Below are 14,171 nucleotides of genomic sequence, written 5' to 3' on the forward strand. Positions count from 1 at the left end.
GGGGCCAGAGGGGAGGGGGGTGAGGCCAGCAGACCTGGCCTTGCTCCCCTCCCTTACTCCTTGGAGGCAGAGGGGGATAACAGGGACTGGAACTCCACCATAACACAGGTGATGCAGTGGGGCGGTGAGGCCAGAAGTGCTGGCCTCGCCCCGCAGGTTTGCTCCTTGGAACCAGGGGCTGGCACCCCCCAATAACAGCAGGCAGGTGGGGAGGTGGCGGGGAGCGGGGGAGGTAGGGAAAAAGGAAGGGGAAGGGGTGTTCCTGGTGGCTGTGCCCCACTGCCATCACGAATGCCGCTGTGGTCATGGGCCCTGGCCCTGCCTGAAGTGGTGGAATGGCCCTCACTATGTTCCTGGCCCCAACCTGAAGCAGTGGAGGGTGAGGGGGGGAACAGCCCTGGCTCTGGTCTCAGCTCTAACCCCACCCCAAAATGAAGGCGGGGAGGGGAAAGGGGGGAACAGCTCCAGCCCCAACCCAAAGTGGTGTGGGGGGGGAAAGGGGAGGAATGGTCCTGGGCCTGGCCCCGGCCCCTACCCAAAGTGGTGGAGGGGAGGAATGGCCCCAGCCCCCTCCCCCTCCCCCCCATCATTCTTGATGGGTAATTGGCTAGTTATAGATAATAATCTTCTCTGAGTTGGAATGCCAGATAATCTTTAATGAGATCACAAGTGGTTAGCACCTTGATTTAAAGTTTTATACAAAAGATGGTGCCTTCAAGGGTAAAGTGTTCTCTAACACCATGCTATAGCTTTGTTATATGACTGACTGTAATGGGGAATGTCATACATTCCAGGGTTCAACAACTCTGCAGGCTGGATCCAGCCCACAAGGAGAACGGATCTGGCTCAGGAAGGTCTGATCTGGCTGCGGGGTGGCACAGGGGATTGAGGAGAATGCAGCAGAGCTAAGCCACCTCTGTAGCATCCTCTTTCAAAGCCTTCCCTGCTGTTCTCTCATGCCTCTGCTTACCTTCACTGCAGAGGGTATCTGCAAGTACAGGTGGCTTGAGCTTTCTGTGGGTGGGGGAAGTAGACAGATTTGTAGCCTACATCAGGGGGTCGAGATACAAACTCTGACCCATGGTGGCAAAAGGTTGTCAACCTCATGTGTTTAATCTGCAGATTGAGGTTTTTCACCCAGTCACATAGTTTAGGAGTGGAGATGATACCATAGGCAGAAGAGACATTGCTGCTGGTAAAATTCTTTAGGAAATAACAAGAACATCTGGGGAGAGATTTACTGGGGTGATTAATGACTTGAGGGTTAAAAATTGCTTTCTGAATACTCAGACTAATTGACTGTCAGATGTGACACACAGTTTATTTGATTTCATGGTTGAAATTATTGAACTAAAAAAAGTGAGAAAAACAGGGGGATGGTCCTTCTCAGTTTTATTGTGGTTGTACAGGTGAGACAAACAGACTTGACTCTTTCAGTCTGGTAAAAATCTTTCTCTGTGTCCAAAACCTATAAAATCCAGCATTTTCCTATACTCTTATAACTGAGTTAAATAAACAACTTCAGAAAACAGACATGTTGATGAGGCCTTAAACTGTTTGTGGGCATATGCTGATATAATAAACAACATTCATTAATTTATAAAGGCATAGATGATTTTAGACAACTGAGAGAGTGTCTAATTTACTGCAGCCCTATGGTGGTAATAAACTTACATAGTGACAAATTATGTGGATTTTTGTGTATTTGTTAGACAAGCCATTAAATAGTAATTGTTCACACTATTATTTAAAATACTAATAATTATTATTTAAAATAAAATAATTGTACACACAGTTATTTAAAAGCACTATTGTCTGCATCACTACTTTACAGTCTGGTGAATACATCTTAATAGATTATATACGTTCTCTTTGGTTAATTGTAGTATTGAATTTGAAAATCCTAGTAGGAAGTACATTTCATTAAACTAAAACCAGAATTAGTTTTAGCATACAAATAATGACTGAATAAAATCAAGACTAAGGTCTACAACATTAATAATCTGAAGCAGTATCACTTATGTGAGACACTCTGTGCCAATTATGACAGCAATGCAAAGTAAGTAAGAATAAAGGACATTATGCTTAACACCTAAGTACATGATTTCTAGGTGAAGTAGGTGCTCTCACAGTGTCAGTGAACTGTTCCAAGGGCAGCAAATATATATACATATAAATACATTATAGTATGTAATTCTATTGTGACTCTCTCTAAGCACCATCATTTTCACTGGAATTTCTTGGTAGTTCCAACTGGGAGATGGTACCTGAGTTAGGGAGCAGCTAGTTAGGAAATTAGAAAGACAAAGGGTCTGCAGAGGTTGCCTACAGTAATTAAGCTTTGTTGTTTAGTTTTCATTCATTGCAAGCCTGTATTTATTGAAAACAAGAATCACTACACATCCATTTTCAGGATTCTAGTAAATTCACTTTCAAAACTAAGTTCAATTTTCAGAAGATTCTCCAGGTGCTGAACAGCTTTCAACAAGAGAGCTTACTAAGAGTGAAACATTAGAGAGAAAATTTCAATAGACTATAATACAATGTCCAATCCATTGATCTAATGTGAAATCCACCTGAAAACAATACAATATTTCTTTAAATTGCTCAATATGTGTGAGATTTAAATATGAAATAATGAGCGAAACCTTGGATCATGCCTATCTTTTCCCACCTAGACATGGTTTAATTGAATGATTGGAGGGAGGACATTATGTAACTGTAGGTATATAAGGGACACAGGCAGAGAGATCTGTCCTATACAACTATTATTTCAAACCATTTTCTAAATAAACTAATTAAAAAAAAAAAAGAGTCTATCCATTAGTGATTGGTGAAATTCATCTGACATAGAATTCAGTGTTTAATTTTGGTAAGTTCCCAAGGTTCAGATATCTTCCTAAAACTTCTGGGACTGATTTTCTACTTCCTTGTATGTGCTTTAATCCATGATGCCAACTATTGTATCATTTACATTTACTTTACATTGATAAACACACACACACTGTTCAAGACAGCAGCAACTCTCAAGCCCCTTCTGTCTTTAAAATTATACCAGATTCTTTAAGCAAATTCTGCTCCCAGCTGGGGTAGTTTTACCAATGACTTGTTTCTGTGTTTCAGCATTTCCAGCTTTTGCCTGCAAGCAGGTGCCTGCGTAAAGATGGGGGAAGAAAAACATCCAAACAGTTCAGGCTTTAAGATGGTGCAATCTGAGAATCAGGTAAAAATTCATTCTGGGTTTCTGATCTAAGTTCTCAAAAGTGATGCATTTTTTTGACTGCCACCATTTGTAGGTGCCCAAAATGAGGCAGTGTCATTTTCAGTGTGGGTGTTCATCTCTTTTGGAAAATCAACCTCCCCTTTAAATGCCTTATCTAGGGTATTCAGCAACTAAGAAAACTAGAAGTAACTTTGGAAAACAAAGGCCCTTATGTTTTTGCTCAATGAATTTGCCATTATCCACTCACAGATAAATGGGCAGAGAACTTTTAAAGTCAAGGACTAGCCAAATTATCCAGAAAGCAATCTTTTTCCTTATAGCCAACTATACAGTCCTTGTTAAGAAGTGCAGCTGCTGCTACCTGAATCTTCATCGGTAGATGAAAAAATATAGGCAGGGAAGTACACTTGAGGCATCTTGCTTTATCATCTGGTTTATAAACCAGATGGTGAGCACCACTTATTTAAAAACCTTTAAAAATATTTCTCAATGTTACTACCTAATAACTTTTCCACAATTCTATAGAAACTAGCTGTATGTTTCCTTTAGGAGGCAGGAAGCATAAATAGATAGGCGGGTAAGTTGCTCATTTTTGTAACTCAGGAGCAGGCAATTATTTTGGGCAGAGGGCTGCTTACTGAGTTTTGGCAAACCATCACAGGCCACATGGATAGCCTTGCCCCTTGACAGGTGCCCCACCCCCTGGTCGCCATCTTGGGATTGGAAGTCCCACCCCTTAAACCCTGACCTTTGCCACCAGAAGTCCCTCCCCTTGCCCCCCAGAATTACTCCTTTCAGCAAGGGGTTTTGCCATCTCAGAACCAGAAATATGCCAGATTATATTCTAAAAATAAAACGTACTACAACATTCATTGATTTGATTTAAAAAAAATATTTTTGTCATGATTTACATATGTTTGTGTAGTGTGCATAGAGGTGATAGTATAAAATGAAGTCTTACTCTTGTATGTTGTGGGAGGGTGTGGGTGGGAGGGAGGGTATAGGTTTGTGGGTATGTGGCATGTAGGGGAGGGTGTGTGTGTGTTTGGGATTTGTGGGGGGGTGGATAGGTGTGGGGTGTGGATGGGTATGGAGTTTGTGGCAAATATATAATATTGGATGCTTATTTAGAACCAAAATTACCTTGGAGTGAGAGATTTTCTTCACAGCCATCTGGATACACTAATTTGGGTTTCACTGGGCTACAGTGGCAGACCCTATAATCCTGTTATCAGAGCATTCCCTTGGTCTGTAGGAGAGCCAAGTTTGAGTTTCTGCTCCAAGAAATATTTTTTGTAATGTAATTTATCCAGAGGAGCTGGGTGTTCCACAGCTCAGGTGCATGAGCATCCTACTCCTGAGCTATAAACTGTTGTGGGGATATTGATTTTGTGTGTGCAGTTCCTTATGGAGTGCTGCACAATCTTGTCTATCAAGCTATTGGATATTCTAGGGTGAGTCAATCTCAGTATTTTTTGAAGAAAACCTTTGAAAGATCTTCATTTCACACAGATATAAACACGGAAAATGTTTCGAATCTTAAGCATTTTTATGGAATGGGAAAAGTGTTTCCAGACACACCATTACTTTTACTGAAAGTCAAAAAGTTTACAGAGCTTTAGGAAAACCAACAAATAAGATGCCCTTACTCTTAACTACCTTGGAAGTTATGGGGGCTTGTCTGTTTTCAGGAGCACAGGGTTTTCTTCTACTTCATCAGGCTCATGGTATAAACAGCTCCTCCTCAGCTTCTGTCCAATCCCTCTGTCAGGTGTTTCCATGATCCATTTACATCTGATGACTTTGTTGCCAGATAATTTCCTCCTGATGAATGAATTATCTTCAGGAGTAGCTATCTTATAGTCCAGGGTAATTACATTTCAATTGTACTGTGTTTGAATCAGTAATGCTCTATGTTAGATCTTTGCCAACACTCCTTAGTACTCTTTCAAACGGATGATAAAAAGACACCATGCAAGAAAAGACCAGCCTTACAATCCAGCTGCAGTTTGCAGTCCAACACAGCCATATACAGAGTTCATAATGTCACAGATTATTCATAAATTGTTACAGACAGGTTCTCCAAATTGTCACAGTTACTTGTTAATTAGGAAGAATTAGAGTCTTTTGCTGAACGGTGGACAGATGCATGCAATTATAATCTAGGCTACATTATTTTCAATAAAGGAATACTGATCAACAGAAAGGAGAACAGGTGCATAGGTGTCATGGGCCATTAACACTTCTCTCAGGTGCATTATGAAGCATGTGGCAAAGTTGAATGAGTTCATTCAGCGATAGCTACAATCATAGCTCATTATTGAATGCCTTAGCACATGTCAATATCCTTACAAAACATGGAACAACTGCAGCCCCACAGGCAGTATTTGTACCAGTGGGACATGTGCCAGGTTTTCACTGGTAATGCCAGAATTTTTATTTCCCAGTCTTTCAGACAACAAAGCAAAGGTCAGAATATGTCTTGGTGCTGGCATCCCTACATTTATTTACATATAAAAAACCTGGTAACTGGTGGGCTCTGGTGATATCTGCAATTAGCCAAAGGGCAGATCTTGCCTCTGTGAGCTCAGTATAGGCCTTACCTATTCACACACAAACCAGTTTAAGTGATCAGAAATTGGTTTAAACCAGTAACAGAATAGATGTTCAGTGCACATACACCAGTTTGAAAATGGCTGAAACCTGTTTGAGATTAACCTGATTGAATGTAGTAGCAGACTTAACTGATTTGGCTCAAATCGGTTTATGCAATGTCTGTCCTAGACCCCTTGCTGATTTAAGATAAATCACAGTCCCCCAGCATCCCAGCATGCTTTCTGGTCTGGGCGGGGCTCTCTACTTCACAGCAGGGCTGACCCCTCCCCTCTGCTCCCTGGCTGCGACTCCAGAGACTGGGGGCTGCTTCTCTCCTCGCCCTTACCACTCCCTGCTAAGCAGGAATTCCCCCCTCCCCTCTGCCTTGCAGAGACGTGTCTGTGCATTAGCTAGCAGACCACATGCTGGCTATGGTCTGTACTGAATCAACAGGCAGAATGAACAAGTAGCTGGTAATATCCCTCATTGTTTTCTTAATGGGGTGATAAACACTGAGTTAGGGGTGAAAAACACTGTATCAATTCCCTGCTGGGCTAATCAGAGTGTCCTGCGGGACCTGGCCATGTCCCCCTCAAGTCAGTGCTGTGCAAGGAAGGGAGGGCTGCTCTAGCACCCCCGATCTTTTAGCTTGAGCCACTGCAGGCATGTGCCTGCATTTCTGCGATGTCAGTTCAGTTACAAAGTGATTTAGCCTAGCCAGGTTAGATTAACCTACAAAGATTGAATCAATTCAGGCTCAGGCTTTTTGAATGTCTGTCCCTAGACCATAGTACAATCCCCCCCCCCACCCCCCCCCCCGCCCGGTTGTCGGCGGTTCAGAACTGTTCAGAGAGGGAGGATGGGTTGTTGCTGCCCCTGTTTTTTGGAGAAAAAGCTGAGGGAGGAGGAGATAAGTACATCCCACAAGTTTTACTATGTCAGAGGGCCCAGAGTTTCATTGGTGATGCATAGGAGGTGCAAGAGGGTGCACGTGCACCCCCTGAGATTGGTGGTGCATCCCCTGAGAGAAGCACTGCTGGTGGCACCTGCGGGCGGTTACTACTTGCCAACCCTCCCCCACTTGCCACCGACACTGCCGGCGGCATCTGTGGGTGGTTGCCGACTGCTGGTCAGTGCTCACCTCCCCTGCTACTTACACCACCACTGCTGCCTGGGTTAGTCACCTACCCCCCGCCCAGCCTTTGGGAGTGCATGTCGTTCGTGCAGAGTTTAATAGTAATAGTAACACCTATTTGCATTCTGGCAGCTTTCATAGTAATTCAGGTTGTGGAAACACTATGCAAATACATAAACCCTACCCTAAAGAACATACAGCCCAAATGGTCCCCCCAATTATATGTGGATCCAGGAAATTACAAACCTTAGTATTTTATTACTCTTTCTATAGGCTAAATGGACATAGGACTGTAAGAGACAAAGGAGCCATGATTGCTTACTCTGACTCAGGCTGGAATTAATGCAACCCAGCACTAGTTAAGAGTGGAACCAGGGTCCCACCAGGACACTGCACTAGTTAACACAGTGCTAGTCCAGAGTGGAACCAGGGTTGCACCAGAAAGCCGGTACAAATATTTTCTATATCTCTAATATAACGGAAGAAACGTTTCTATGGTTCTTGTTTTGACTTCCATTACTGGACGTAAATTTACTTCTTTATTTCTTATTAATATCTCTTATCTTATTAGTATCTCACTGCCCCAAAATAAGAAGGCAAGAAATGATTAGATTTTTCTTTCCCACAGAAAACAAAATAAAACAAAAATCACCTGAAAACTGAAAACTTTGACTAACAAATGCCAACATGTTGCCTCTTGAGAATTGTAGTTTTGGCGTTGTTGTACTTTTGTTCTCTTCTCTGGCCCAGACTCCTTCTCTGAACTATATCTCCCAGGATACACCACAATCTCTCTTGTTGCTAAGCTTCATGATGCATGGTAAGAAATATAGACTGGGCAGGGAACATGTGATAGTCCATAGGGAAGAGTGTTCATAAAGTAGCTGAAATATAGCTACAATAAGGTTCGGTGGCAGCATTCCTTAAGTGAAATATTTCAGGTTTTGGGTCTACTATTTTTTTAACAAATGCTGACATTTTCCATAGAAAATGGATATTTCCCTTTCCCTCCTGCCCAAATTGTATAAATGCAAGTACAATTTCCACCCAAAAAACAGAATCTGTGGGAATGCTGCTTACCAGTCCTACTTGTTTCTTTTGTCAGCAATGCCTGAATATTGTTTATGCTATGCGTTAATTTAGAAAAGCTAGGTCAGAAAGGAGGGGTAGAAGGGGGGAAAGGGGAGGTTGTAACTTGCCATGAATGCAGTGAGGTTTGCAGTCATTCCTAAGCCTTTTCTGCAAGTGAATTCCAGATTGCTGAATGTTTTGCTTCTTGTATATACAAGTTGCTCTCTTGAGTTTGACAGGTCTATTGTTCCAGCTGGAATGTAGCTGTCATAAAAGGTCATGATTATGCAGGATTATAGTTTTAGTTAATTGCGTTAAACTTCTTCAGGTCACTAGAGATCATGATCAGGCAGATGATTTCAGAAGACTTTGCAAATTAGGACCAAATCTTTGAATGCAAATTCAAGAGAAGTCTAGAGAACAAATGGAAAACTGCAGTGATATATTCTTGCTGGCCTGTGTTGCTGAGCAGATGGACTGTTGTGCTGTGAATCAGATACAGGTTTTTAATTGTTTATGAGTTTTTAAGGATAGTGGTTTCATACCCTAGGTAGAGAGTTGTCAAGCCTTGATGTCACCACAGTGATGAACAGTGAAGTTTGATTTCAACAAAATGGGGCAGAAAATGGGAATTTTTTGTGACGGTGGCTAGGTAGTATTCCGAAGTCCGCTGTTAAGTCCACTGCTGCAATCTGCTTTAATGATCAGAGAACAGACGCCTTACTGGAGAGTGATTTTATGGTGGTGATGACTTCTTTGAAGTGCTTCTCTCTCTTCACTGGTATCACTTCAGTCTTCTTTGCAGGATTCTGCTTCAGCCAGCTACTTTTCATCCGTATTCAGACACAGAGAGCTCTGTATTGTCCTGTGCTGAAAAATCAATGCTGTGAATACTGTGTGTGCTGAGCCTATTTGATCTCCATGGTTGTCATGGCTACACTTCAAGGTATTGATTCATCCACAGGGATTTCAGGGTTGGATGGTGCCTGCATTGAGGCTGGAATCTTTTGTCCCACAAAATCTAAGCAAATTCTACAATGAACCCATTTTCACATGCACGCAAGGCAGCGTGTGAGATTTTTGGAGCATTTTCTCCAATGCCTTCTGCTAAAAGCAGCAAGCCCTGCTGCCAAAGGTGTCACAGAGACATGTGAAAATTGACTGTGAAATTAGAATGACAAAATAAAATGCACTCAGACTGCTGCAGGCTTGCCCCAGACGCATAGTCTAGGCATAAATTCTGTTGAAGTTCACTGGATCATTTTATTTATGTATTAGATCTGGTAGGATCACCTATAAAAAGGAAGTAATTTGAAAAGAGTGTTGGTTGTATCCCAGCTGTATCTTAGTTTTAAGTTTCCTAATTTTTTTTAGCTTACTATTTTTCAAGTGTGGCATATATTAAAAATAACAGAACGTTGCCTAATTGTACACACATTCCTTCACTCGGCCTGGATGCAATTTTTATACTAATCCTAAAGAACTGGACAGACAGCACATTAGTGCTGCTATAAAAGTCTAGGGGAGAGATGCCAGAAATGTCTAACCCAGGATAACATCTACCTTTCTATTGGAGAATTATCCTGGAAAGAAGCAGGAGTATAATTGTACCATTGTAAGGTATAGTAGTTTAGGTCTGTCAGCATTCACCCCAAGGTCACTGCATTTGCTCTTTGTTCCCCTTCTACCTAGTGATGAGGCAGAGGAATAAGCAATTGGTCAGTCTTGGCAAATTGAGCATCCATCTCTTTCCAATTTTAGTGTATTTATATTTGCATACAAAATTTATGTAAATTATACCAAGGCATATTTTGTCTCCGCATAGCAATTTGAGAGATGAAATTAGTTCTCTGTCTATTTAGATGTAGCCTTCATCATAGAATCCTTTACAACCCCCTCTGCTCTGAGGTAGTAATATTTTAGTCCCATTGTACATGTGAATTGATTTAGGCCAGACAGAATTGTCTGTGCATAGATTTGAAAGTAAACCCTAGTTTCTTGAGGCTAAACCCAGTGCCTTGTCCACCTGGTCCTCCCCTGAGATTAACCATGACTGAAAATGTGATAAAAATAAAGGAATGTTAAGCAAGTGAACAGCAGTTCAGTCATGCTGATACTACCGTATTTCAACAGGCATTGTCTGGAAGTGCTGACGTTTCTGCAAATAGAAGACTGTATATGTACTGTGAGCAAATGCTTCGGCGAAGCACTTTCTGTGGGGTATAACTGCAGGCTACAAATTGCAGAACAGGTGCTTCAGAACCTGTTTCATGTACTGAACACAACAGTATTTCCCTTAGCAGTACTTCAAGTGGATGCCTTCCAAGCAATTCTTTCAATATAGGTGAAAGAAAATCCAGTGAAATTCTCCAGCCCATCGAAACCTGTTTCCTAACATTCAATAACTTTCTACAGAAGGATTTATTTTCTCCTACCTTCATTTATTTTTTTCTCTAGATTTCCATTATTGCTTGCTAATTATATTAAGAAGGTCACTATTTACCTTTCTTTTCAGTTTTTGCTCTCTGGGTTTTTCACACATTGGTTACTTTCCATGGCATAGGAATTAAAAAAGATGAGGCACTTTCAGAGAAGAGATGAAAGCTCAGTATTTGTTATTAAAAGATAATTTGGTTGCTCAAAGAGTACAAGTGATTTCTTCTCACCACAAATTTAATCTTACCTCATGTTGCAATATAAGATTAGTGTATAAAACTTAGTTAATTTATATGTAGGGCATCATAGACACATTCAGCTGAAGTCAAGAGGACTGAGTTAAACTGAGTGTAAATGAGAGAACTGAATTAAATGCATTCATTTGCATACCATTCACACAGCTTTCCCCCAATAATCACTTGTCCAAAATTGGGATGTGTTTTTAATCAGGGAAAATGATTTTTCTGCCTGGAACAGAAGCATGGAGATGCTGCAAGATGGCTTCTGCTTCTATTGTATTTGCAAATTTGAAGCAGAAGGCAGGGTAGAGATGTACTGTATAGACCAACTGAATTAGCTGACAAATGTGGAGGCCAGAAAACTTTGAGACTCTTGTGAGATAAATATGACTGTGAAACCCTGCCCTTATTAAAGTTGGAGGGGATTTTGTCACTTGTGAAGCCGGGATTTCATCCTAACTTTGTGAGTAAAGGATTACTAGATTAAATCATAAAATATCTTTCAAATGTGAACTTGTCTGAATACTGACATTGTCAGTCATGCTATGTCAGCATTCAGACAATACGGAGCATATATTTTCAAGTCAGTATTATATAGGAATGTAGAAATATAGTACAGAAGCACCCACTTACAAACAGAGCACGTACCAGGTTTAACTGGTAGCTGAACAAATTAAGATCTCATTAACAGCTCTGTAAAATGTTTACGTTTTTACATTTTAGGGAAAAAAATATTTTTGTACATCTCGTAATAACCCAGTGAAAACTCAAACTTTAGGCAATATGCTGAACAGAATGGTTTCGATTTCATCATGATCTGGTTACCTGGAGTGAACGAAGCAGGAAGGCCAGTTTTTGTTTCGTGTATCAAAGGTTCCCTAGCTCTGCCAGAAAGAATAGCTCCTATTGTGGTTGTGCACCCTCAGCTTTACAAGCTGCATGCGTGAAGTAAATTCCAGTTACAAACTTGTCTCTATTGTATTTTTCTTTCTCCTTTCTTGATTGCTTGTTCAAGATTTTTTTGGCCACTATAGACTGTTGCATCTACTGATGAAAAGTGCCATATAAGAACTGGATGTTGTGTAGAGAGTGATTTTTCAGCACTGTAGTGAAGAGTCAAGACAATGTTGGGTGGTTTTGGAAAACAACAACAACAAAAACTTTCCCTTTAGTGTTTTTTGTTGTTGTTGTTTATAAAAATAAGCACGTGCTGACTCTGGATCTGAAGGTTATCATCCAGCCAGGTCTTCAGCTCTTAGAAAAAGCACTGGATTTTTACCTTTGTCCAGAAACTACTTTCTCTGTGACACCCATGAACTGTGCTTTGGGAGTACAGACTAAGTTTGGCAAGCTAGTCAACTGACTGTTCAGATAATGTCAACTGACTGGTCAGTTTACTGCCTGTTACTGGACCATAGTTAAAATTTGTCAAATGTTTCATGAAGCCAGTACCGTGGCAAGGGAGTTTGGCACCTGGGGAAGCACTTGCAGTGGCAGCCCACCCTGTCCCCATGCACAGATCCAGGGGGCATGTGCCCCACCACACTTGCCCAGGAGTGCACACAGTGGCAGGAGCTGCCCTCCGCTCCACCAAACGAAATGAACGCGGCTCCGTTTTGTGCTACCTCCCAGGTGGGCAGTGCCTGTTGGTGCCCTTTCGCTTCAGTGCCCAGGGTGGTTACCCTGCTCGCCCCCCACCCCTCTCTTGCTACAGCATTGCACAAAGCTATGAATGCCCTTGTGTAGATGGCAGCCTACCTTTCTGATTGTACCTGTGTCATGATAGCAAAGGCAGGACTCACACACACACATCTACACACCATTTAGGAGTAGGCTCCCCTGAGCTCTTCCAGACTTCCTTTCCTTTTCCCCTCCTATTAAGCCACATGGGTATGTAGGAACTACTCTGTGCTGAGGAAAGAACCTAAACTAGAAACATAGAAGAGCATCTTCTATTGGACATCTGCTGTGACTGCAGGTAGATCCAAATGCAAACAGCTAAAGGCTTGAAGTTGGCTAGCTGCCTACTTAGCATAACTACTTTTTAAAAACTGTCTTTTATTTCTTTCTTTCCTGCTGGGCCAGGCCAAGATGGGCACCCTGAAGAGCCGGCGAAACTGGCTCGCTGAGACCGGGATGGTCGACGCCCTGCAGCTCTTCCGCCTGCTGGTGCGGGCCCGCCTCTCGCTCGAGTTTGAGCATGTGGTCCTGCGGCGGAAGGTGCCCACCTTCGAGGAATGCTGGGCCCTCGAGGGGGCGCTCTGCTGAGTCGAGGCAGAGTGCCTGCTCCTTGCCCTGTAACACCCCCGGCTGCTCAAGCTTGCGCGATGCGTCCAGCGGGCGGAGGCCTTGGACTTTGCTTCACACGGGTCGAGCCCTGAGGCCCCCCATGGGTGTCCCCACTGGCAGAAATGTAAATATGCAAATAGACCTTTGGCTCGCTATGGTTTTTTAGTCTAGAGTGTATGGGCAGGCCTTGCAGGCCGTGAGCCCAGGACCATGTCCATGAGGCCCAGGTGTTCGGACCAACCTGTACATACTCTTTACTGGCCCCGATTTGTCACCCTCCCTGGATTAAATGCCTCTTAAAAGTCAAAGTCTAACCTACTTAGTACTATAGTCTCTTGTTACTGCTAAATATAAGAACAGCATAAGAACATAAGAACTGCCATTTACTGGGTCAGATCAGAGGTCCGTCTTGCCTAGTCTCCTATGTCACATAGCAGCAAAGAGTGAATGCTGAAAGAGAGATTGAACAGGGTGTGACCATGGTATGACCATAAATAATACATTTATGCTGAACATATTTGACTGACTAATTTGACCAAGTATTTTTTTACTGGTCAAATACCCATCCCTAGTTCAGATTCTCAAAGCAACCTTTCCCAGTAGGGTCTCCAAGTACTTTCTTCTTTAAACTCCTGAAAGACAATTGTAATTCTGGTTGTCATTTGGTACTGGACCATTGTAGGCTGCATTCTGTCCCTTCTAGCTGATATCTATCTAGCTAGTATAGTCCCCTTCTTGATTTTTTTTTTTTTTTTTTTTGTCCTGAGGAAGAGGCACATTCATTTGGGCTTGTAGAAGAACTGGTGTGAAATCCACTGAATTTTACCCTTTGTGGAGTCAAAAGGTAAGATTTACCATTGGTATACATGAGTACAACTTTCTTGATCTGTACTGTTGCACCTAGTTATTCCAGTGGCAAATTTAGCCCAGATTCTATTTTTTTGGATAGAATAGCTGTTGAACAGTATTAATATTAATATTAGCATTAATATCATATAGGTGTATGTATATATAGGATATTAATACTGTTATTATTAATATATATTATTAATATATATATTAATACTTATATATATATCAAGCCTGATTTCTCAATGTCTTGAGAACCCTTGCTCCCATTATTCTGTAGGAGAGATGGAATTAGACTATTGATCATTGCTATATTTAAGGATTAAGGATCCTT

The 14,171-nt window shown here is 41.8% G+C and overlaps 1 long non-coding RNA gene across 1 annotated transcript; it reads left to right on the forward strand.

The window, feature by feature from the left end:
• Positions 1-3,172: 3,172 nt before the first annotated feature.
• On the forward strand, positions 3,173-13,820 carry LOC106722807. The gene is made up of 3 exons (XR_003096359.1): positions 3,173-3,223; positions 12,785-13,112; positions 13,760-13,820. It is a non-coding gene; the product is annotated as an uncharacterized LOC106722807 (long non-coding RNA).
• Positions 13,821-14,171: the final 351 nt, after the last annotated feature.

Source organism: Alligator sinensis, unplaced genomic scaffold (assembly GCF_000455745.1).
Source record: "Alligator sinensis unplaced genomic scaffold, ASM45574v1 scaffold2_1, whole genome shotgun sequence".
Lineage (NCBI taxonomy): Eukaryota > Metazoa > Chordata > Crocodylia > Alligatoridae > Alligator > Alligator sinensis.